Source organism: Bos indicus x Bos taurus, chromosome 17 (assembly GCF_003369695.1).
Source record: "Bos indicus x Bos taurus breed Angus x Brahman F1 hybrid chromosome 17, Bos_hybrid_MaternalHap_v2.0, whole genome shotgun sequence".
In the NCBI taxonomy this organism is placed as follows: domain Eukaryota; kingdom Metazoa; phylum Chordata; class Mammalia; order Artiodactyla; family Bovidae; genus Bos; species Bos indicus x Bos taurus.
Genome location: NC_040092.1, coordinates 66,308,023 through 66,325,041, shown reverse-complemented (window position 1 = coordinate 66,325,041; position 17,019 = coordinate 66,308,023). Strand labels below are relative to the sequence as shown.

Sequence of the window (17,019 nt, the reverse complement as noted above, 5' to 3'; positions counted from 1 at the left end):
AGCCCGCACATCACAACCGAGACCAAGGCAGCCAAATAAATAATTTTTTTTTTAATTTTTAAAGAGTAGGGGGATTCTTACTAGACTGACCTAACTTGCTGAACACAGGCCAGGGGTAATTAGACATCAAGGGTAGGGGATAAGGCATTTGATCAGACATCAGGGTGATCAGGTAGGAAAAGTGGGGGTATTTTCACTAAACTGATGCAAGAGAATTCTTACTAAAACTAGGTCAGGCAGGGTAAAGACAGGATGGGAGCCAAGGCGAAGGCCCAATCTAGAAAGCAGCTTAGAGGCGCCCAACTACAGCTTGGGAAGGAAGCGGTCTTTGTTATCATCTTGGATCGGTTAAACCTTTGTCCTGAGAGGTCTCTGTGTGCTTTTGAGGATGCTGAACAGCATCTCTGGCCTCACCTACAGACTCCCAGGGGCACTCCTATCCCCTCCACCCCAAGAGTGACAATCAAACGTGCCTTGGGAGACTGAGGGCTTCCCGGGTGGCTCAGCGGTAAAGAACCACCCGCCAGTGCAGGAGCTGCAGGAGACACAGGTTCGGTCCCCAGGTTGGGAAGATCCCTTGGGGAAGGAAATGGCAACCCACTCCAGTATTCCTGGTGGGGTAATCCCAGGGAAAGAGGAGCCCGGGGGGTTACAGCCCATGGGGTCACAAAGAGTCGGTTACGACTGAGCACACACATTTTGAGACACTGAAACCACTGCTTTAGACCAGGGGTTGGCAAATTTCACATGTAAAGGGCCAGACAGTAAGTAGTCTCAGCTTTAAAGAATACATGTACATATTCTTCCTCCTCTTTCTTCAAGAGTTCACCTTCCCGTGCAGGGGGTGTGGGTTCAATCCCTGGTCAGGGAACTAAGATCCTACAAGCTTCACGGCCAAAGAAAAAATAAAAACCAGAATATAAAAATGTTTAAACTACTTTTAGCTGGTGATCATAAAAAACAAACAAACCAAAACAAAACAAAACCACCCACGCAACAGGCCAGATTTGATCACTGTTTGCCAAACTCTATTTCAGACTGAGTATCAGACTGAGTATCACTTTTCAAGTAGCTGTAAATAGTATACAGATAGATATTTAACAAAATACAGATTTACTTAAAACTATGATTTGGGTCGTAGGTAACTGTCTAACAATATCATTTCCTCAAATGAGGAAGAACAGAATCCGAGGCAGAATCTTGTGGCAGACCACGTTTGTTTCTACATTTGTTTGAAAAGTACACTGATTCACAAGAGCCTGGGGAAAACAGCTCAAAGCGCTCCCACCAATCTGCCCTTTCGCTTCTGAACGCAGCCCAAACCCTTCATTCCCATCCCTACGTCTCCAAATCCCCAACTGTATATCGCTGACTGAGGAGTTTGCTTTTGTTGCTGTTTCGTAACCGACACTACTTTGGTTTATAGAACATGTTTTCCACACTCTCTCGCCTTATCTAACATTCTGCAATGCATCTCTAAAATTAATCTATCCCAGACTACAGAGTCTATGAATATGAAATAGGTTACTGGGACACCTTATACTGATCAAGGGTCAGTTTCATGAACCCATCCATGCACTCCACAATCATTTCAACTTTTGCCTCTAGAAAAAAATATGAACTCATATTTTAAGAAGATTACCCTGGAAACAATGACAAGCTAAAAATGACCCTAGAACCATCTAATACTACAATCTAGCTACTGAATGTGAGAATTGAAGCTATGTGGTGCTCTTGTTTTTAACAGTTACAATAAATACCACTGGGGGGAAAAAAAGACCCAGAATTTTTATTTCAGTTTACTAGATTCCATTAAGCAAGGTCTAACACTCAGCAGATTCATAAGGGTTATCTCCCTTTAAGTGATTTCACTTTCTTACAGTATGAAATGATAAAGGTTGATAAAAGGAGAGATTACATTTCTAAAAAAATAAATAAATAAGAACAGGAAAGCAAAGCTAAAAGAAACAGCAGCTATAATTTATTTCTCTGTGAGTCTCAGGTCTCCTTAGGTGTTTTCCTGCTTTGGCTCTTCAAATCCAGCCTAAGCTAAAATGAAGAGGTATGGTAGATGCTGTTACACATACACCAGTTCCCAAAGACCCCAGCAGGGTAAAGACCAAAAGGAAGCAAAACTAAAAGAAGATAAAACAGGAGAGCTGGGTTCGATCCCTGGTTTGGGAAGATCCCCTGGAGAAGGGAATGGCAACCTACTCTAGTATTCTTGCCTGAAGAAACCCATGGACAGAGTAGAGCCTGGTGGGCTACAGTCCATGGGGTTGCAAAGAGTCGGACACAACTGAGCGATTTTCACTCACTCACTCAAATTACTAGGAAAAATGGAGAAAATACCTCTAAACAAATTCAGTAAAACATGTCTAACCTTAAAGGATCCATCTGTTGTGTGCTTATTCTTCTTCGATACAAAAGCAACATTAAAATTTCTCCTTTGGGAATTCCCTGGAGGTCCAGAGGTTAGGACTCAGCACTTTCATTTCCAGAGCCAGGGCTCAATCCCTGGTTGGGGAACTAAGGTCCCGTAAGCTGCATGGCATAGTGGGAAGAGGAAATCATTTCCAGAGCCAGGGCTCAATCCCTGGTTGGGGAACTAAGGTCCCGTAAGATGCATGGCATAGTGGGAAGAGGAAATCATTTCCAGAGCCAGGGCTCAATCCCTGGTTGGGGAACTAAGGTCCCGTAAGCTGCATGGCATAGTGGGAAGAGGAAATCATTTCCAGAGCCAGGGCTCAATCCCTGGCTGGGGGACTAAGATCCCGTAAGCTGCATGGCATAGTGGGAAGAGGAAATCATTTCCAGAGCCAGGGCTCAATCCCTGGCTGGGGGACTAAGATCCCGTAAGCTGCATGGCATAGTGGGAAGAGAAAATCATTTCCAGAGCCAGGGCTCAATCCCTGCTTGGGGAACTAAGGTCCCGTAAGCTGCATGGCATAGTGGGAAGAGAAAATCATTTCCAGAGCCAGGGCTCAATCCCTGCTTGGGGAACTAAGGTCCCATAAGCTGCATGGCATAGTGGGAAGAGGAAAAAAAAATCTCCTTTGATGCTAGCAAAGCAGCAGCTTAGCATATTCTTTTTTTGTTTTGTTTTGGTTTTTTTGGCCTCCAAACAAGGCTTCCAGGGATTTCAGTTCCCCGACCAGGGATCTAACCTGAGCCTTTGACAGTGAAGTTCAGGAGTCCTGACCACTGGACCACAAGGGATTTCCCAGAAGACCTATTCTTTATTTTCAACTTAAATTATTTTTAAATTATAAAACAATATATAATCACTGCAGAAAATATAGAGAGAGAAAATATAAAGAAAATAATTATCACTCAAAGCACCACCACATGAAAAACTATTTTTAAAGCTTTAATATATTTCTTGGTAGTCTTTTTTCCATACTTTCTAGTAATTTCACAAATTTTACAAAGTCAGAAGTACAATATATGTGAATGTCATACACACATTTAGCAAAACATTTGGCAACAGATTGCAACAAATAAGAGATCTATACCTTTAATTTTGTCTGCTCATTCTTTTATAAATCTATCATAAAAACCCAGAAATCTAAACAAAATTAAATAAAAATATACTGTCTTTCATTGAAGATTACTTCTAATAGTGAACAATTGGAACTAGCAAAGTGCTCAGTAATAAAAGAAGGACTGTGCTGTGCTTAGTTGCTCAGTCGTGTCTGACTCTTTGAGACCGCAGAGACTGCAGCCCGCCAGGCTCCTCTGTCCATGGGGATTCTCCAGGCAAGAACACTGGAGTGGTTTGCCATGCCTCCTCCAGGGGATCTTCCCAACCCAGGGATCAAACCCAGGTCTCCTGCATTGCAGGTGGATTCTTTACTGACTGAGCCACCAGGGTAGCCCAAAAGAAGGATTAAACATATATATAAGGGAAATCCATATAATGGAATGAGAGACAACTATTAAAATTTGATTTTTTTGAAGAATTTAAAAAAATTAAATCTTGATTCCTTCTCCTTTCATTAAATTTTACATCCTGAGCATTTTCCCAAATCATTTAATTCTCAAAAAAATCTAATTTATAAAATTTAGATTTCTTAATATCTACTGTAAACTGTTCCAGCAATCTACATTCCCACCAGTAGATTCTTGGGTACATATATATTTTTTTTAATTTATTATTTTTTTTGCTTTTATTTTTTATTTATTTATTTTAATTGGAGGCTAATTACTTTACAATATTGTAGTGGTTTTGCCATACATTGACATGAATCAGCCACGGGTGTACATGTGATCCCCATCCTGAACCCCCCTCCCACCTCCCTGCCCATCCCATCCCTCAGGGTCATCCCAGTGCACCAGCCCCGAGCGTCCTGTATCATGCATCGAACCTGGACTGGCGATCTATTTCACAAATGGTACTATACATGTTTCAATGCTATTCTCTCAAATCATCCCACCCTTGTCTTCTCCCACAGAGTCCAAAAGTCTATTCTTTACATCTGTGTCTCTTTCGCTGTCTCGCATATAGGGTCTTCATTACCATCTTTCTAAATTCCATATATATGCGTTAATATACTATATTGGTGTTTTTCTTTCTGACTTACTTCACTCTGTATAATAATAGGCTCCAGTTTCATCCACCTCATTAGAACCAATTCAAATGCATTCTTTTTAATAGCAGAGTAATATTCCATTGTGTGTATGTACCACAGCTTTCTTATCCAGTTGTCTGCTGATGGACATCTAGGTTGCTTCTATGTCCTAGCTATTGTAAACAGTACTGCAATGAACACTGGGGTACATGTGTCTATTTCAATTCTGGTTTCCTTGGTGTGTATGCCCAACAGTGGGACTGCTGGGTCATATGGCAGTTCTATTTCCAGTTTTTTAAGGAACCTCCACACTGTTCTCCATAGTGGCTGTACTAGTTTGCATTCCCACCAAACAGTGTAACAGGGTTCTCTGGGGCACATCTTAATGAGACTTTAGAAGGTATCTTTTTTTTTTTTTTTTTTTAGTTTTTATCTATTTATTTATGGCTGTGCTGGGTCTTCATTGCTGCTCACAAGCTTTCTCCAGTTGGGGGGCACAGTGGCTTGTCTTGCTGCAGAGCCCCAGTGTCTGGGGTCCTGGCTCCAGCCACTGAGCCATAGCCTCTCAAGGGGGGTGCAGGGGGAGGGCCCCAAGGGCACTTATGCTTCCGGGTGACCCCCCCCCAACCTGCCCTGCCTGGTCTTATCCTGATATTTTATTAAACAAGTCTTTTTAAACCTCCCCCACCCCCAAAAGAGCCCACTCACAGGCCCCAGAGTGCATGAGCGTCAGCGGTTGCATCACACGGGCTCAGTGGCCCTGCAGCACGTGGGTCTTCCCGGATCAGGGACCAAACCCACGTCCCCTGCGCTGGCAGGCAGATTCCCAACCACTGGACCACCAGGGAAGTCTAGTATACTCTTTTTTAATGCATTTATTTTTACCTTTTGAGACAATTATTTATTTTGTTATTACTTTTAACATTTCCCCACTTTTTAAATCTTGAAAAATTTCAAGACCAACAGTAAAAGATGAAGGAATAGTACAATTAACATCCATATACTAAGAACGTATACTCTTAAATCAACAAGTGCAAATATCTAGAAGAAAATGATTCATGAAAGTAATTATTTAGATTTTTTAGGTGCCTGCAATTAAATCTCCTTAAAATACCCAAAAAAGTTGCTGATTTTATATAAAATAGCTAGGATCACAAAGAGGTAAGGTTCTTTTCAAAGTTACATTATATACATACTTTTTTAAAATGCTGACATACTGTTCTGCCAATTTCTTACTAATCTGTCTATGACCACTGAAGAGGAAATCATCCTAAGCTATGTAGAAGCTTCTGGTTACCACTCAGTATCTATCCTCTCCTTCTTTATTAACAGAACCCCAATTGTGTAGCAAGAAGCAAAGACCAAAAGCATAAAAACAGTATCTCCCAGTCTCCCCTGCAGCAGAGGCGATGCTATGATAACTGTCTCATCAAGGGGTAGAAAGTAATACCCTCGGAAGGCCTTTCAGGAAAGTCCCTGAAAGGTATAAAGGCTGGAGGCACACTGCTGGCCAGCTCCTTTTTGCTTTTTTGACCTTCTCCTCTTTCCTGGAGTGAGGGCCTGCAGATGCCAGACTCCTGGCACATATTTGAGATGAGAACATGAGGGCAAGGATCCCACTCAGAAGAGTGGAGCATAAAGACAGAAGGAACCTGGGGTCCCTGATAACCAAGGAACCAGTCTACCAAGCCTGGATAGCTTAGTCCCAGACTTATTTCATGTGAAGAAAAAAAATCCCCAAATTTGTTTAAACCATTGATTCCTGTAGTTATTTTTGGGTAAACTGAACCCTAACTGATCTGCTGGAGTTATTATACAAAGGTTATTATAACCTGCCAGAGTTATTTTACAAAGGTAAGAAGCAGGTAGAATTGGCTAAAATCAATTAGCTCATTTAAATACTCATTTATTATTCCACACAATCAATCTCTATTGAACATCTATGCTTGGAGGTAGAAGCACAGAAATACATAAGATGTGGCTTGTAGTTAAAATGAAGCAACCAAACAATTAAAACAAAGTTTGATGAGTCATGAGGGAATGGCTCCCCACTCCAGTATTCTTGCCTGGTGAATCCCATGGACAGAGGCGCCTGGTGGCCTACAGTCCATGTGGCAGCAAAGACTCAGACACAACTGAGCGACTAACACTATGGCAGGGAAAGGGTGGCACGCTATGATATCATATGGCAGTATTTATCCCAACCTCTTGTTTGGAAGGCAAATGGGATCAGAGAAAGCTTCCCAGGTGAAAGGGAATCTAAGTTGAGATCTGAAAATGGAGATGGATGTATTAGCCAGTGTTACCCAACAGGGCAATGAAGGAAGAGTACTGCAGAAGAGGAAACAGCATGTGCACAGACCCAGCGGAACAGGGAGAATGTGACCCGTTACGGGCAGTGCAAGCAGTTTACCCCAGCTGGAACACACACATGGAGTGCGAGACCACTCTTCCCAGGCACCGCCGAAACCACAGAGGCCGTCCCTCTCTGGCCAGACTAGACTCTGGAGTTGTTTTTTAATCATTCCTTTATTAAAATAAATCGAAATTAAGGACCAAAAGAGGCAACAACTCTTGAGCTCTCTACCTTGATTCTTTAAATGGTAGAATCATCCTGTTCCTCCAAACTGGTGGGGCTTGCTCAACAATGAAGAGGATAATAGAGGCTTTGCCCAACACTGAATGACCGATTGAGAAGGGTTAGGCTGACAGATGCAGGAAAGTGTCACATGAGACTTACTGCTGGCAAGAATAACACTTTGGCAATAATTATAAAGAAATGGCTGGAAAGAGAACATACTATAATAGGGGGACAAGAGATGAAGGAGGTCATGACTAGAGTACTTACAATGGAATGCAGAGAAGAGGAAGTGTGCTTTGAAGAGAGATTAGTAGGTGAACTGGAGAGGACTGAGAAGATGTGCAGGGGCAAGAAGACGTGGGGAAGGGAGATCTGAGGGGTCTAGCTTGGGAGAGGAAGCACGATTAAGACTCCATGCTCCAGGATTCCATCTCCATCAGTGAGTGGTTTTGTGACCTTCACTTAAACCCCATGTGTTTCAGTTTCTGCATCTGTATAATGGGAATAATAATATAATCTCAGAGGATTTGTGAGGAGTTACATGGAAGTTCTCAGAACAGGACATGGCATATAGAAGATGCTGAATAAATGCTAGCCACATGCAAAGTGATGGTGACGCCATTCACCAAGACAGGGGACACAAGAGGAAGCACAAGTTCTGGGGAAGAAGAATGATAAGTTCAAGTTCAGATACATTCACCTTATCTGCCTGTGGGACACGCAGGAGGCAGTTGGGGATATGGGCTGCAGCTCAGAGGAGAGCAGTGAGAGTCAGATCCTCCTTGATCAAGGGTGGTGTAGGGTGACATCTGACCCAGGCCCCGGCAGACAGGAAGAAGCAAGCCCCGAGGGGACGGAGTAAGATGTAGTAAGATGCAGAGAAAAGAACTCGGGCAGCTCCCAGGGAACACGGACACTCAAGGGACAGACAGAGGGGAAAAGACGGAAGGAGCAGCCACTGAGACAAGAGGAAGACTCACAGAAAACAATTCTAATAAAGCTGTACCGTAACAACTAAAGAGACAAAAACACGAATGACGGTGAGACGAGGGAGGCACACCATCATGCACAGGGCACCAGCTTAAAGGCTGCAAATCAAGAGTGGGGACAAAAAGATCCGAACGAAAAAGAGCATTCCCTAAGAACCAGTATTTACAGGTTATTAACACTGTTCGTAAATTATCATAAGAACCCCAGAGTGAAATCTCCAAGTTGATAAGAGGCAGAGGGCTCTTTTAGTGAGCAAACGGTCCAATCAAACTGCTTTATCAATGAGGCTAAGCCTGAGAAAAATCTCATACAGTAACCTGAGTGGCCAAGAAAGAATCACATTTTTTAAGGAAAGAAAGCAGAACACAATGGCTTTACTGAAAAGTAATCCAAACTGCATTTTGAAAATAAAGTTCAACTGTCCCCTAAGCTTTCAGTTACTGGACCTGAAAAGCCACTTTAAATCACATCACTTTGGGGCTTGGAGGAAAGAGAGATAGCCATTGGTCCAGATTCCGGATATGAGATGTATTCTGGAAAGCCTGCTGTAAAGCAGATAACTGCATCCGAATCTAAGACCATGGCATCCGAATCTCTGGGTAGACAGTTAGGGAAAGTGTACTGATCTCTGAAATGTGTTAAAGACACTTACCAGACCATTCATGCACACACCAACATCTGGGAACCCCTGATCTTTCTGATCAGAAGACCAAGGGATAGAGAAAATGAAAAGCCTAGACAACTGCACACAGCTAACGAGACATGTGGAGCAGTCCTCACACTCTAACTTGTATCAGAATCACCCAGAGAGCTTGTTAAATACAAACTGAGACTACTGCAGGAGCTTCTGATTCAGCCCAAGAACTCACATTTCTAACAAGTGTGAGGTGAGGCTGCTGCTGCTCACCTAGGGACCACACTTTGAGAATCTCTGGTGTGGACTAGTCATTAGAGAGTTTCCTAAGGGCTTCCCTGGTGGCTCAGACGGTAAAGAATCTGCCTGCAATGAGGGAAACTCGGGTTTGATCCCTAGGTTGAGATCAAAAGGGATCCCAGAAAGGGAATGGCAACCCACTCCAGTATTCTTGCCTGGAGAATCCCATGGACAGAGGAGCCTGGGGGGCTACAGTCCATGGGGTCACAAAGAGTCAGACACGACTGAGCAACTGACACTCTGTGTACATCAACTCAATGCGACCTGTACCCTTAAAGAAAAGGTAGCGCATTTCAGAAATGATGCTGAAAATGAAACAGAAAACATGACGAAATATAAACTTCACAAATGTATTCTAAGCCCTTCTGGTCAACTGGAAAAAACACAGAAAGCTGGAAAAGACCCAGACTAAACTAAGCTAGAATGAAACTACAAGGGTCAGGGAGAAGAGACCAAAATGACTGAATAAATGAAGACCACATTCACAAAACAGGGTAGAGACAGGTCATAATTTTAAAATCTACAAAATTATGAAAAGGTATGATCAGAATGACAGCATTAGGCAGCTGTTTTAATTATTTGACTGTAAGAAGTCACTTTTAAGTATCTTTTTGTGTTATTTACTCAGGAAATCTAATCCCCAAATAGTCTTGAGGCTAAATTTTTATTCAAAACAACTTTCAAACATGGTTTCCCATTGGTTCCACACAAAGCCAGAGAAGCCACAGAGAAACATCCTCTCCTCACCACCACCACCTTAATTCTGCATGACTCAGACCTTCTGGTATTACATTAGAAAGAACAGCATTCTAACACTGCTCTGACCGCTCCTCTCTGCTCATGCAGACAGCTCCTAGCCCTGAAACACTACATTCAAATATATTATTCTCTCACCAGATCAGAAGATCTGTAATTGCCTCTGTCTACCTGCTATCTGTCTCACGGTTCTGAGCACACCTCCAAAATCCGTAACGATGAATCCCACTGGCAACATCCCCTTGGGGCTGTCACGCACATTTTATATCATATTGTTTGCACCCTTTTTCAAGCCAATTTCTCACTTGTGGTTGTTCCTGGGCTAGCTCTAGAACCTGCTGTCATTTCCTTCAAAGAAAGTAATACATCCAAGGGTTAGATCCTTTCAATGTCCATGGGACTCCTACATCCAGCTAAGCTGCTCCCTCTTCCTTCGCTAAGCCGCTCCCTCTTCCTTCGGAGCATCTTTGCCCAGGCTTTCCTCTTTGTTACATATATTTGCTTTTGGACTCCTCCCACCCAACTCCCAACACCCTCCTGTCTTCCCCAAAATAACCTCACTTCTAAAGGCACAAGGTCTGGGTTCTGAACTTTTCAAAGTCAGTCTAAGTATCCTTCTGTCAACAAATGTATCACTTTTTAGAGCTTAGAAGCAAAATCAGGCTACCCAGACAGGTTAATGGTTTGAACTGTCATTAATTTTTTTCCCAGGATTCATTACTAGCTATCCTTCACCATAAAAATGTTGATTCTGCTTATGGTCTTGAAACAAAAGCTTCCTAAGACATTAGAGGATCTCTCCTTTGTCAAGCCCTGAGACAAGACACACACACACACTAGCCCACCTACCTGAAGACCAAAATTCAGAGTTTACCATAATCAAATCCCAAATATAATGTAACTGCCCACCAAACAGCTAACTTAAAATTTAAACACAGGCTCTATGCTTACTGTCAATTATTAAATCTTAGTCTAAAGAAAGTGAAAGTGAAAGTCGTTCAGTCATGTTCAACTCTTTGTGACCCCATGGACTTGGAATGTCCATGGAATTCCTCAGGCCAGAATACAGGAGTGGGTAGCCTTTCCCTTCTCCAGGGGATCTTCCCAACCCAGGGATCAAACCCAGGTCTCCCACATTGCAGGTGGATTCTTTACCAGCTGAGCCACCAGGGAAGCCCAAGAATACTGGAGTGGGTAGCCTATCCCTTCTCCAGTGGATTCTGACTCAGGAATCGAACTGGGGTCTCCTGTGTTGCAGGTGGGTTTTTTACCAGTTAAGCTACTAGGGAAGCCCCAAATCTTAATTATAAACCATATATCTGATAAAGAGTTAAGATTCAGAACATAATAAACAACTCCTATAACTCAATAACAAAAAGACAAACAACCTGATTAAAACATGGGCGAAAGACGTGACTAAACATTTATCCGTATATGAATGGCTAAGAAGCATACGAAAGATGTTTAACATCACTAATCATTATTGAAATGCAAATCAAAACCATGCGACATCACTTCATACACATCAGGATGGCTATCATCACCAAAAACAAAAACAAAAAAATACTAAAACCCAGTGTTGGGGAGGATATAAAGAAACTGGAATGCTTGTGCACTTCTGGTAGAAATATAAAATGGCTTGGCTGATGTGGAAAACAGTAAGGTGGTCCTTCAAAAAATTTAAAATAGAATTAATATGTGACCCAGCTATTCCACTTTAAGATATATATCCAAAACAGCTGAAAGCAGGAATGCAAACAGATTATTTACACACCCATGTACAAGTAGCTTATTCATAACATTCAAAAGGCTGAAGCAACCCAGATGTCCGTTAATAATGAATGAATGGATAAACAAAATGTAATGTGTGTGTGTGTGTGTATAAGAAATATTATTCACCCTTAAAAAGGAAGGAAATTCTAACAAATGGATGAACTGTGAGAACATTACTATAAGTAAAATGAGCCTGTCACAAGAAGACAAATACCACATGAATCCACTTCCATGAGGTACACAGAACAGTTAAATTCACAGAGACAAAAAAAAAGAAAGGTGGCTGCCAGGTGCAGGGGGCAGGGAGAATGAGCAGCTGTTTAATGGCTACAGAGTTTCACTATGGAAACTGGTTGCACAACAATGTGAATATACTTATAATACTGGAACTACATGCTTGAAATTTGCTAAAACGGTAAATTTTGTGTTGTGCGTTTTAACACAATTTTTAAGTATACACAATGAAATATTTTCTTATAATGGCCTTAACTTATAAGTCTATAGTCATTTTTATCTTACATAAAGTATATTTCTCTTAATATTAACATACATAGAATGATATAATACTGTATGTGTCTTTTAAAGTAAAAGTATAATCTGATTATAAAATACCTAAAAATATTTCAGTATTTATTTATAATATCAATAAATTTAGGAAATATGTCTATTTATAAATAAATACTACAAATAATTGATAAATAAAAAGAATTGATGCTTTTGAACTGTGGTGTTGGAGAAGACTCTTGAGAGTCCCTTGGACTGCAAAGAGATCCAACCAGTCCATCCTAGAGGAGATCAGCCCTGGGTGTTCTTTGGAAGGAATGATGCTAAAGCTGAAACTCCAGTACTTTGGCCACCTCATGCGAAGAGCTGACTCACTGGAAAAGACCCTGATGCTGGGAGGGATTGGGGGCAGGAGGAGAAGGGGACAACAGAGGGTGAGATGGCTGGATGGCATCGCCGACTTGATGGACATGAGTTTGGGTGGACTCCGGGAGTTGGTGATGGACAGGGAGGCCTGGTGTGCTGCTATTCATGGGGTCGCAAACAGTCGGACACGACTGAGCAACTTAACTGAACTGAACTGCAAATAAATGATTTATTAGGGTGAGGGTGGGATGATTTGGGAGAATGCCATTGAAACATGTATATTATCACATGTGAAACAGACTGCCAGTCTAGGTTTGATGGATGAGACAGGGTGCTCTGGGCTGGTCCACTGGGACGACCCAGAGGGATGGGATGGGGAGGGAGGTGGGAGGGGGCTTCAGGATGGGGAACACATGTACACCCGTGGCTGATTCATGGCAATGTATGGCAAACCACTACAATACTGTAAAGTAATTAGCCTCCAATTAAAATGAATAAATTTATAAAAAAGAAAAAAGAAATATGTCTATTTATAAATAAATAGTACAAATAAATGATTTATTTATAATGTTTATAAATAAATTTTTTAGATTTAAAATATCTAAAAAATAACACACTTTATACACAAAGCTTACTTTCTGTAAAATTAATAACTTTGTAGGAAGGATTACTAAAGAATGTACATGGCAATGAAAATATCCTATCAAAGTCTAGTATTCAATATTAATACTTGCTTTCATTTGGGGGATTCAAAGAACTTCATAAAATCTCAGTACTATAAAGAAAAGATTTGGTCTGTCCGAACCATAAATTGCACAGCAAAGCTTTCTTCACAGTGTTTACTGAGTAATGCTGGCCTGGATGCTACAGTAGCAAAGCACAGACTCCAGGAGCCTCTAAGACCTATCCCATCACTCTTTACCACAAGCTGAATAAGATACCTGAGGTACAACTTACTAGCAAACCAAGAAGATATTTCATAAAACTTAGTTATTTGCCATCTAGCTGTCAAAAACAAATTTATCCATCTGCATCCAAGGAAAAATATACTCATTTTAAATTGAGACATAAAGTTCAAATAACTGTAATTTGATCTAACAACATGCAACTTGAGAACATAAGTGAAAGTTGCTCAGTCGTGTCTGGCTCTTTGTGACCCCATGGACTATACAGTCCATGGAATTCTCCAGGCAAGAATTCTGGAGTGGGTAGCTGTTCCCTCCTCCAGGGGATCTTTTCAACCCAGGAATGGAACCCGAGTCTCCTGCACTGCAGGCTGATTCTTTACCAGCTAAGCCACCAGGGAAGCCCACTTGAGAACATAATCCTGTGTCAAAACAGTATACTAAAAATACCAGCATTGTTTTATTCAAAGCAAAAATCAAGGTGATTGTAATACCTTTAAATCCAAAATAAAAGATTAGGTGGAAGTATGCTTTCATTGCATTGGCGGTGTCCATCTTGGGTGGCAGTCACTTGTAAAATTCCCAAACCCTTCCCCCTTAGCACTCTGATTCAGATTATGACACACTAGATTTGGCACTTAGTCCTACTAATCTGAATTTTCATTGTGCATTTTTAACAAGTACTATAACAACACTTTACAATGCAAAACACACCTCTAATAAGATGCAAATTACAGAGCCTTAGAAATATATCTTATAAGGAAATTAAATCTCATCTTATTCAACCTGATAGACAATTGACAAATTGATCAATTTTAATAAGAAAGAATAGCAATATTTACATACAAATAAACAGCATATGCTTCTCTGTAAGCTACAAGTCTAATAACAATACTATTATATGACTGTTTGAAACTCAGAGTCACCACTTTTTAGAAGTAACTTTCAATATAGTGTATAAGACTTCAAACACTCATACAAATTATACAGAGAGAAACTGGTTTCATTACATTATTCCTCCTTCTGGTTTTTGATCAAAATTAGAACTTCCCAGATCCCATAGTGCAGCTCTGAAGAAATTTAGACTACTTCCCAAAACACCCTCCTAGGGTTTACATTTACCGCCACAGAAAATAGGATGCTTAAAAGAATGCCACCAGAGGATTCAGATGCAGTTCCCAAAGAAAAAAAAAATCTTTGGGACTTCCCCAGTGGTCCAGTGGCTAAGATGCCACCCTCCTAATGCAGGGAGCTGGGTTCGATCCCACAGGTGTAACCAAGAGTTCACATGCGGGAACTAAGATCCAGTTTAGTCAAATATATAATTTTTTTTAATGTTTTGAGTAGAGCAGAGAGCGCAGTCTCTCAGAAAGACTGCTTTGAACAAGATAATGTTCACCTCTGTGGACAAGGGATGTTGCCTGTCATTCCAGTAAACAAGTACCAAGCCATCAGCCACTGCAGCACCCCCACGCCCACTGATGGTACGCCCCAAGGGCAATTCAGGATAGAGAAAAACAGGAAGCACTCTGTGCTCTGGATACTGGCCCTAGATAATTAAGATGCATATCTAACGAATAATTTCAGTGAGCATGTCTTGCATCTTCCTGTAAGTAAAAAGGCACTAAACTCATTAACTTGCAATGTTTATTTCTGTGATTAGCAGTTATCTTTTGATGTTTGACTACACGTTTTGTTTTGTTTTGTTTTAAAGCTCAACATGCCTACACATCCTGGCTCTTCCCTTACCTCCTGGAGCAGCTCCTCAGAGGTATCTGAGAGGCTGTCTCCCAGGCTATAGTCTTCAGTGAAGTCCCAGAATAAAACTTAATTCAAAACTCTCAAGTTGTGTTTTCCTTCCGTCAGCACTTGGATGTGTAAATTCAAGTAGGCTTATTTTTCTTTAATTTGTTACTGAACATTACTGAACACACATCAATAGTAACAAGAAAAGACATTACCTGTGATTACTCTCTTCACCAGCCTTCTGCTAGATTATGTTTGCTCACTTCACTCTATCGGAAGGGCAGAAAAGATTTTCCCAACACTTGGCACTGCTGGCAATTCCCAGAAGAATATTTACAAAATCTACAGAAAACAACTAAAAAAAAAGAGAGAGAGAGAGACCCACAGTCATCAATAAACTAAAAAAACCCAATCAATTTTTCTCCAGGTTTTCTCCCCTCCCAGCTACCGCCATTTGTTGTGCACTGAATGGCTCTGCCTCAGATTGCACTAATTTTTAAAAAAAATTATAAGCAAAAATTGAATCTTTATTTAGAAGTCTGAATGCTAGCCAAATATGACAGACTCCCACTGGGCAGCAGAAAGGAGAGAAGGATTCTTCTGTCCTCCAAGAGACGGTAAGTAATTATATACTTCTTTTAGAAGAGAAAAAAAAATGTGGAATTAAATAAACCCATATCCATGCATCAGCAACATAACATTATAATGAGAACAAAATATAAAATAGCAAGAAACTTCATAGGCTGCTTCTCTTTAAAGGTGTGATATTTGCCAAATATTCCCAGGCACCTCTGACCTATTCAAATATTGACAGTTGAAAGTTCAATTTTTTGCCATCCCATGGGCAAAGTTTACTTTGGTTTTAGAGACAGATCTCATGTGATCATGCCTACCTGGGAAGATGTTTCACAGCACAGTTACATGGCTTCCTGACCATACATTCAGAAAAACGTGAGCTTGAAGAAGGCTGAGAAGGGACTTCCCTAGTGACACAGTGGCTAAGATGCAGTGCTTCTAGTACAAGGCCTGGGTTCCCAAAAAAGAAGAAGCTGAGAAATTGTCCCACCTAGGACGAACAGTACAGAGAACATAACCTAGAGGTGTCCTAGAGAGCACAGACTAACCCCAAGCATAGAGACCGCAAAAGGCCAAAAAACAGTGAAGTCGCTCAGTCGTGTCCAACTCTTTGCAACCCCATGGACTGTAGCCTACCAGGCTCCTCCGTCCATGGGATTTTCCAGGTTACGGTGAGCAATTCAAGTCAGAATCTACTCCTGATAGGGACAGAGTAAAGGGACAAAGTAGGTGATTAAACAGAATCCCTCTAGGGGACTATAAATAGAAAATATATGGGAGACCCCTGTAAGTTAATGATTCCTCAAGAGAGAAGGTCTGCTTACCCACAAAACCAAGCAGGCTTGCTTAACACACAACCATGCAACAGAAGCATGAGACGTGCCCCAAAACAAGATAACAATGGTGGCATAAACCTCACATCCTCCCCAGTGAGCTCATTAAGTTAATGATCCCTAGGACATACTCTCTGCACACATAAAAAAAAAAACAATAATTTGTGGACCTAGCTTGACCATGTAGAGACAAGAAAACTCTCCTGCCCAGCCTGGAAGAGGAGCTGATGATGGAAGTATGATGTCTACCCAAGAGAGACAAAGGAGCTCTTCTGCCCCTCCCTACTTTTCCTTTATTATAAAACTGTAGCCCAGTAAGTTCTTAGGGTGTGGCATTTCTCACCCACACACTTGTAAACCTCACAAATGTTCTATTCTAATAAGTCACTTCCTTATCTATCACTTTGTCTCTTGCTGAATTCTTTTCTACACTGAGACATAAAGGACTGCTATACTGGAGCCCTTCAGAGGCCCCCCTGAAATG

General features: G+C 41.2%; 1 protein-coding gene across 4 annotated transcripts in view; it reads right to left on the bottom strand.

Moving 5' to 3' along the window:
* Positions 1 to 17,019, bottom strand: part of FAM160A1 (family with sequence similarity 160 member A1) — a 307,897-nt gene that overhangs the window by 209,502 nt on the left and 81,376 nt on the right. The window contains exon 2 of one of the 4 annotated variants that reach the window (XM_027513440.1): positions 15,342 to 15,481. The exons of 1 other annotated variant lie outside the window; for it this stretch is intronic. The gene's annotated coding sequence lies outside the window, so the exon portion shown is untranslated. The remainder of the gene's footprint in view (positions 1 to 15,341; positions 15,482 to 17,019) is intronic. 2 more of the 4 variants (XM_027513441.1, XM_027513442.1) reach the window with 2 other exon arrangements.